The sequence below is a fragment of the Panthera pardus genome, unplaced genomic scaffold, assembly GCF_024362965.1.
Source record: "Panthera pardus isolate Hobbes unplaced genomic scaffold, ASM2436296v1 HiC_scaffold_16, whole genome shotgun sequence".
NCBI lineage: Eukaryota > Metazoa > Chordata > Mammalia > Carnivora > Felidae > Panthera > Panthera pardus.
The window spans coordinates 97,424,635-97,433,247 of NW_026526721.1; positions in this window are offsets into that span (position 1 = coordinate 97,424,635).

Below are 8,613 nucleotides of genomic sequence, written 5' to 3' on the forward strand. Positions count from 1 at the left end.
GGGAAAGTTTGTTAACCTGTGGAAATATTTAGTACAATGGTTGCTTGTAATAACTTCAAAAGTAGACCATGTGTATACTGACCCAACAGCCAGCCAGAGACTACATTCACATCTCTCTTAAACTTGGTAGACTGCTTGGTCTATTCTCAGCATATAGAATATGGGCAGAAATGCCATGTGTTACTTCTGGTTGCGGTAGTTACAAAGCGAGTTTCTCTCCTTTTCTTTCTCTTCCATCCACTCTGCTGGCTGTATATCAACACTGTATATGACCATGAAAGTCTTATAAGACATCTGGAAGATGGCAGAGGCTCCATCAGCCTGGGTTTCTGAATGATTGCGTGGATCACATCTGTCTTATCCTCTGCTGCCAGCACTGACCATGGATTGCCACACTGGACTCTACTGGGAGCAAGAGATACACCATATAGTGTTAAGCCATAGGAACTAGGTAACTAGGTATTTCACTCCGTGAAATAATACAACTTTGTTCTTAACACATGTTTTCCATGGATTAGCCCGTGGTGTATGTTTTCTCATCCTGGTGCCTGACACCTGGTAAAGTTCTGGAATGCTATTTCAATTTTCTTAGTTCTGTGAAAGAACTTTAGGATTGATGTTCCAGTGAATTTTGCCATGCAAATTGCTCAGTGTCATAGTAAAAATATATCTTCATCAAAAGAGAGGAAAGGATGTAAAATTCAGAATGGGGTGCTTTGCTGACTGCTACACAGCTGTCTTGAATGAGACCCTTTCCATAATAAAAAGGCAAAAAAGCAGCCTTTAACTTCTAGTTACTGTGTGTGTGCATGTGTGTGTGTGTGTGTGTGTGTGTGTGTGTGTGTGGCAGAGGTGGGGAGCTAAAGGTTGAGGGTATCTTCTTTAAAGCTTTGTCCTAAACAGACTTCTGACTGATATAAAAATTATACCTACTTGTAAGGGATGAGGGCACAGGCTTGCTAATGATCTTTAAAAGCATGTTCTCAATGCTTCACAGAAAATGACAGAAGAAAAGCTGCTCTGAGGAATTCTCCGTAGACATTTGTGGAGACCAAAACAGATTTTTCTTTTGGATTATATATGCATATTAAATTTGAAGTATTTGTGTACCATTATTCATATCCTTATGTCCATGAAAGTATACAAAGAAAAATTGGGGCCAGTTAAGTTCCTATTTAGTAATTAACTACAGCTTACATTTATAGAGATCTTACTGTCACTGAGAAGTGCATATACGGTATTTTATGTAATCCTCTTATCTCTGTCCCACCCTTTATAAAATGAGAAATTTGGAATCAAAAGGTGAAGAAACTTTGCTCTAGGATACTCATGGAGTATAAATGGTAGAATTAGTACCTGAACTCTGATTCTCTGACTCCAGATCCCACCTCTTAGTCGCTAAGCCAGCAATTCTCATACTTTAACGTGCATCAGATTCACCTGGAGGGCTTGTTAAAACAGACTGGGCTCCACCTCCGAAGCTTCTGATTTGGTAGGTCTTGGTTGGGTCCTAAGGATTTGCATTTCTAACAAGTTTCCAGGTGATTCTGATGCTTCCAGTCAGGAAAGCTACCCTGCGAACCCCTGAAATAAGGTAGACTGCTTCTCTTCTGTGAAGGTTTCTTTGCTAATGTTCAGAATAATCTGATATTCAATAAAACAGTATAGAAGCTACAAAAATACAAGATTCAATGAAGAAAGAGGCCAATGAGAAAAGATTATGTTAAAAATTCAAATAAAAAAGGTAAGTGAGGGGTGCCTGGGTGGCTCAGTTGGTTAAGCATCCAACTCTTGATTTCAGCTCAGGTCGTGGTCTCACGATTCGTGAGTTCAAGCCCCCCATCAGGTTCTGTATTGACATCGTGGGGCCTGCTTCGGATTCTGTCTCCTTTTCTCTCTGCCCCTCCCCTGCTTGCTCTCTCTCTCTCTGTCACTCTCAAATTAAAAAAAATAAACTTAAAAAAAGTAAGTGAATTATAAAGATGATGTCTCCTTATTGCATTAAGAATAAAAGCAAGACTCTGCAGCCAATATTCAAGGTCTTCCATAATTTAATCCCACATTTCTAGACTAATCTTTACTCACCTGGTGCTTGGTTATGCAGCACATCTCCAATCTCTCACTTTGGGTGGGTGACTATTAAATCTGCTTCCTCTACCTGGAATTGTTTTCTATCCCCTCCTGCAAAATGTCTGTCAAAGGTCTAATTTTGCTTCAAGACCTAGTTCAAATATTTCCTTTTCTAAAAATGTCTTCCAAGTTTCTCTCAATTGCTACTTCTTTCCACTAACTCTCCCCTTATATCATAATAGTCCACCATCATGGAACAGCGGGCCCAGGAAGACTTGCATAGTTTTAATTGTACCATAATGGAGTCTTATTCATCTTTATGTTTCCCATAGGACCTAGGACTCTGTTGTATTCTGGCAGTTGCTCAATGAGGAGACCTCGAACTGAAATAAATAAAGAACTTTGTTAGAGCCAACAATTCAGGTATGTTTGCCTTATCAGTCTATATGAGGTCCCCAAAGTTGTAGATAATTGTATACAGTAAGATGTGTTTTAACTGTAATAGTGACAAGAAAAAGTGACCTAAGATGACAAAAGTTTATTTCTCTTTCAAGTAAAAGAAGTTTGGAGGTTGCCAATTCATGGTTGAGATAGGGGTTCCATGGCTTTATCTCTATGGTATTGTGTCTTAGCTGAGGCTGCTACAACAAAATGTCATACACTGGGCAGGGCGGTGGTTAAACACATTTAATTCTGACAGTTCTGGAGGCTGAGAAATCCACCATCAAGGTGTCTTCTTTGGTAATGTGATTCTGTTCTCTACAGGCTTTTCAGCAATTTTATTAGAACATGCTGTGGTTGTATTTTCGCTGTCTTTATCCTGCTTGGGGTTGTTGTCCTTATTGGACCCATCAGCTGAGAGTTAATATCAGATTTGAACATTTTTGGCCTTTATTCTTCAAAAACCATTTTCTTTCCTCTCTCCACTTCTGTACTGGAATTACAGGCATGGTAGACTGTATCACATCCCTCCACAGGACACTGCAATGTTGTTCATGTTTTTCTGCATGCACTGGTTTGCATAGTTTCCATTGTAATGTCTTTGAGTTCATTAATCTTTTCTTCCATAGAGTCTAATCTTCACTGAGTTCCATCCCGTAAGATTTTTCATTTGAGGTATATTTTTTAACTCTAGAAGTTTCATTTAAAAAATATCTTCCATTTTCCTCCTAATTTTATTTAGGTTTAATATTTAATATATTTATTTAAAATCTTGAATGTATTTTCATAGCTGTTTTAAGTCCTTGTCATCTAAATCTATAATCACTGTTGTTTGGGGGTCTGTTTTTTTATTGATTGATTTTCCTTTTACTTATGGATCACATTTTCTGCTTTTTTTTTTTTTTTTTTTTTTTTTTTTTGCATTTGTAGCACTGTGATTAGATGCTGAGCACTGTAATTGTTGTTAGTATGTTGCTGTGATTCTGGATTTTGTTGTCTGACTTTAAAGAGAATTGAATTTTAATCATAAAATTACTTGTAGGTCAGATTGATCCTTTTGAGATCAAAGACAGAAAATTCAACTATATACAGGTGATAATAACATGAAAGCGGAGAATACGATTTGTATAAAGAAGGGTTCAGTCTTGAAAGAACTTCTCGTAACTGCTGACCAATTGCTTTTTCTGCTGGTTGTTCAAGTCATTATAAATATTTACATATTTAATTCTATATCCTCATTTTCTTTCCTTGTCTCTACCATGCCATCACTTCTTGGAAGAAAGAAGCAAAAATATGGAACTTGGCAGTGAAAGTATAGATACATATTCTCTCCCATTGCCTTGTGCAATGATTTGCTGCAGTTGAGCAGCCTCATCCTTAACTTGATTTCCTTACTTTTATATCATCTTGAAGGGTTATACACGTGCATCCTGGAGAACAAGGAGATAACTTTAGATATCTTTGTAAATATTGAATTTAGCATGGAGATAATCATTTAAGAATAGATGGAATATGATTAAGTGAGTTCTGCTCTGGTGCCTTTTCAAAAGATTATAAGAAGAACCTTTTATTTGATCAAATTATCTAGAGATTATGGAAGAAAGAATTTAAAAGTTGATGTGTTTGAGCTTTCTCAGATATACCAAATCACAGCATATATTCTCAGCATACATTCTCCTCCTTTTAGAGATTTGTAGAATTCTGTGATTTGAATTTGACTAGTATATTTACTTACATACTTATTATACCAGTAGGTTAGGATAAAAATATATCAAAACTAAAAAAATGCTGAAAACATCCATTTCTATATGTAGGTGTTCAAAGGAAAAAGTAACGTTAGTCATCTAAGGCATTTAAATAAGTCACTTACTAATTTATTCATTCTACCTACGTGATGATGAAAAGTTAACAGAACAGGTTACCATAGGAATTTAAGCTTTTTCAGATTCAATTTAAATTTCCCCAAAGTATTTTATGTGTCAGCAAAATTAAAATAAGAATGAGATTTTCCCTTCAGAAGTTATTGGTATAGGATGCCCCAAATATGTGAATTTGGTTGGTTCAGCTAAAAGCCACAACAAAAAGGTATTTTTTGTTAAAATATTTAGTTGTTTACTTCTTGATTGTTAGGTTAATGTTGCAATTGTATAATTCGTAGCAGTACTTCTCCAAGTGGCTGAGACTCTATGAAGTCAAACTATTTTCATAATAATATCATGAAGCTATTTGCCCATTTCACTCTAAGTCTCTTATGAGTATACAGCAAAGCTTCCATGCGCTATAATATGTATGCCATTGCAACAGATTGAACAGAGGCAGGTATAAGGCTATTGATGTCATCAATTAATAAAGGCATAAAAGAAATATGAAAAATATAAAGACATACTACTCTTCTCTGAAACTTTATTTCAAATTGGAAAACACAGTTTTTAAAATAAAAATATATTATTTATGTAAATGTGTAATAATTTTATTACTGCCATTTTTAAATGAATTTATTTTTAAGTGCTCAGTTTTATTTCCTAAGATGACAAATATCTAGCTCTTTGGTATGCTAAACGATTAAGTATGGAAAGATTTCTTCAGACCAAAAAGTTTGAGAACCCCTAGTATATATTTATATAGGCCATAATGGCATAAGACAGTTAAACATTAAAAAACAACAACAACAAAAATCTAGGTGACTAATGGGAGGGAGATGGGGAAACATGAGTCTGGAAAAACAGGAATATATGACACTGTGAAAAAGACACATCACAGTCAGAGATATGGTCACAATGTGGATAACTATTTCAAGTATTACAGTCCCTCCTCAATATTTTTCTCACATCAGAAAAGGAAACAGAATAGCTCTAAAGTCTTTTACATGACAGAACAGATGTACTATAGAGCAGAATATAGCCATAGGGAGGGCTATGGGGAATCAACATAAATTAAAAAAAAAAACAAAACAAAACCATACATATGTGTGTGGATATGTGTGTGTGTGTGTGTGTGTGTGTGTGTGTGTGTGTAGATTGATCTACTATCTATCTATCTATCTATATATCTCCCCCTCCTGAGAAATTAGAAAATAGGAAATGTTTTTTAACAGAACATGCATTAAGAGAAAAGCAAAACTCATTTCTATTTTCCCAGTGTTTGCAGAGATCTTTGCAAGGTAAATGAGAAATTCATGAAATTCAAGTAATGTTTAGTCAAGGCTCTTTGGCTATAGAAATCTACCATGCTGAAACAGGAAAGGGGATTTATTTGAGAATGCAGGGATATTTTGGTTACCCAGGGAGAAACTGCACTCAAGTTTCTGGAGGGACCAGAACACAGAAGTGACCAACATCAAATCTTCAGGACGTTATTAAATTATTCTCCTTCCTTTTAAAATATTATGGTTCCACATCTTTGCTTCTCTCTGGGATCCTAATAAATTCATGTGTCTGTAGATTGGTGTTTGTGCTGTATCATGCATGTGGTTAAATAGGTCTCACATAAGTTTTCATGTTTACAAGCCAAGCCATCATCATTTTAGTCCAATTCCAAATGCTTAGAATAATCTGATTGGCCCAGTTTAGGTCATATGCTGAGCTCTGCTCAGGATAGTTATTGTCTAGAGTTAGTTACGAGCTGCTGCTCATGAAAGAATATGTTAGCTCTCAGAGAAATGCCTTGTAAACTGGACAAACACTGCCTTTCAGTGGAAATGAGATATGTAAATATATCTAGCAGATTTCTACTTATCTATAGGAAACTTAGTTACCCTACTCAGTATTTCAGCCAATCACTCAGGCAATCACAGTGCCTCATGATTTCAGTACATGATCACCACAGTTTCAGTAATTGGTGTAAAGACTCTTTTTACAAATAACGTTGTAAGTTGACTGTTTTGATAGAAATCTCCTGGACAGTTTTCCTTATGAAGCTTGAAGCTCTCTAAGCAATTGCTACATTGTAATGAAATTTATTTCCTTGGGCCCCAGACTCTAACCTAAGTTAATCAAAACATATATATGTATATATATATATATATATATATATATATATACACACACACACACACATATATAAATAAAAATGGGTGCAACCTGAGAGAATAACCGTGGATATCCGTAGGTCTGCACTGGAAGCATAGAGTTGGCTTTCAGCCCTAGGATCAATTGCTAAAGTAGTATCTCTGTTGGATCATCCCATCACTGTTGGTGATGTTAGAACTACATTCAATCACACTCATAAAATGGAAAGCCTCAAGGCCACCCCTTCCCTGCAGACTGAGTCAGTGGGACATGGACCATCTGGTCTGACATGCAATGATGGACCTCTCCTAGAACAGTCAAAACGCGGATCTGTTTTCTTAGTAATACGACCCACTCCCTATGAGTCCTACCTAGAGGGTGCTGAGAAAATGTGATACCCAGCTCTTCTTTGGCCATGTACTCTGCCTTTTATTCCTCTAGCTAATGGGAGAAATTAGAACTAGAATTCAAGGTTGACTGTGTCTGATGAGTACTGCCTCACGTGTGTCTCTATGTAAGTTCCCACTTAATTAAAGGGGAAAAAGTAATTTCTGTAGGTCCACTCTTGGGATTAGAAAGTTAGATCTTAATTAGACTAATTTAGTAAGTAGGGCAATATGATGTGTGCTGCAGTTAGAGTTCTTTTTATAAACAATTCATTTGAAATCTCCACTCTCAATGCTTATCATGGCTATAACCAGAAATGATTTCTTTTAGTCTTTAACAGATCCTAAGGTCCTAATTTGATGTTCTCAAATTCCCTGCCATCATCTAACATAGCCAACAACTGATGTACTCAAAAGAATACTTACCCAAATGTTGAAATTGGGTGGTGGTATTAGGAAACAGGACCCAACTCCCAGACCTTCTCCTGGCTGGTTGCCTATTGCTGCCCTAGATTCAATATCACCCTTAGAACCAGGCAAGAGAGTTTGGGTTCCCTGTTATAAACCTCTTCTGTCTTTGCTATCTCTCCAAGGAGTCAAAGTCTGCAAAACCAAGGGTTATGCCCATCCAAAGCTTGGGACTCTATCTTCTAAGCCAAGTTCTGGATACCTGAAAGCCCACAATTCACTTTCTAAACAGCCCAAGCCTACATCCAACATATATGTAGGGCATTCCTAGAGTCTGTTTTCTCAGGGAAATAATGTGCAGCTATAGGGCCCACTCCAAAACCCAAGGAAGGGCCAAAGGACTGGTTTTTGCAGGAACATAGATGGAGCTTAGATTTATAGATTGAGATAAGCATGTAACCAGATCCTTCCTAGGGTGCGGTAGAGGCAGGAATAGAGGAAAAAGGAATGGGTTACCTCCTTTAGGGCACAAGGGACTGGCTCTCCTTATGCTGTCATCTACTGTTACAGAAACCCAGTGAATTCAAGGATTGTAAACTCAAACCTGACCTTTCAGGTTATTATGAAGGTTTATTTATTGCAGTAGGAGAATAGACATATTTTCTTTAAATTATTGGCTTGATTTATAGCTTTATTACTTGGGCATATGGTATGTGGGCCTCCATTTATATTCTTTCCAGGGACTAACAAATGTTAGGGGTCAGCATGCCTAGATTCTTAGGAGTTTCCAGAAAAAATGCAAATGCTTTTTTAAGGTATGACTTTTTGCCCTAACTCTAAAGTATTTGTTTGAGAGGCTAAGCTGGACAGGAAGAGACAAAAACGAATTCCTCTGACAACTTAAACTGGAATCAGATTAGGCAGCACAGCCTGTTTATGTCTCTTCCAAGCCCAGAGCTACATTTCTTCTCTTTATAGTCAATCTTCAAACACAAGGGAGGTGAATCTAAGGAAATTCCTAAAGAAGGGAAGTGGAAGATAAAGGGTTCACTTTAAGACTCAGAGAACATCAGACTAAAACCATCTCTAGGATTCTTGTATCTGAGACTGACCGTGGGCCCTGAAAGACATTTTCTCTATCTACACCTGGCTATGGTTTCTTAGTGAAGAGACACGGAAAATTACCATCGAGATATTATTTGTATTTCTTGGGCATTTATTAGGTTAAAAAACTATAGGTTGAATATTTTCTTCCATGACTCATATTGCTGTTATAATTAAGTCCAGAACAAAAATCACTT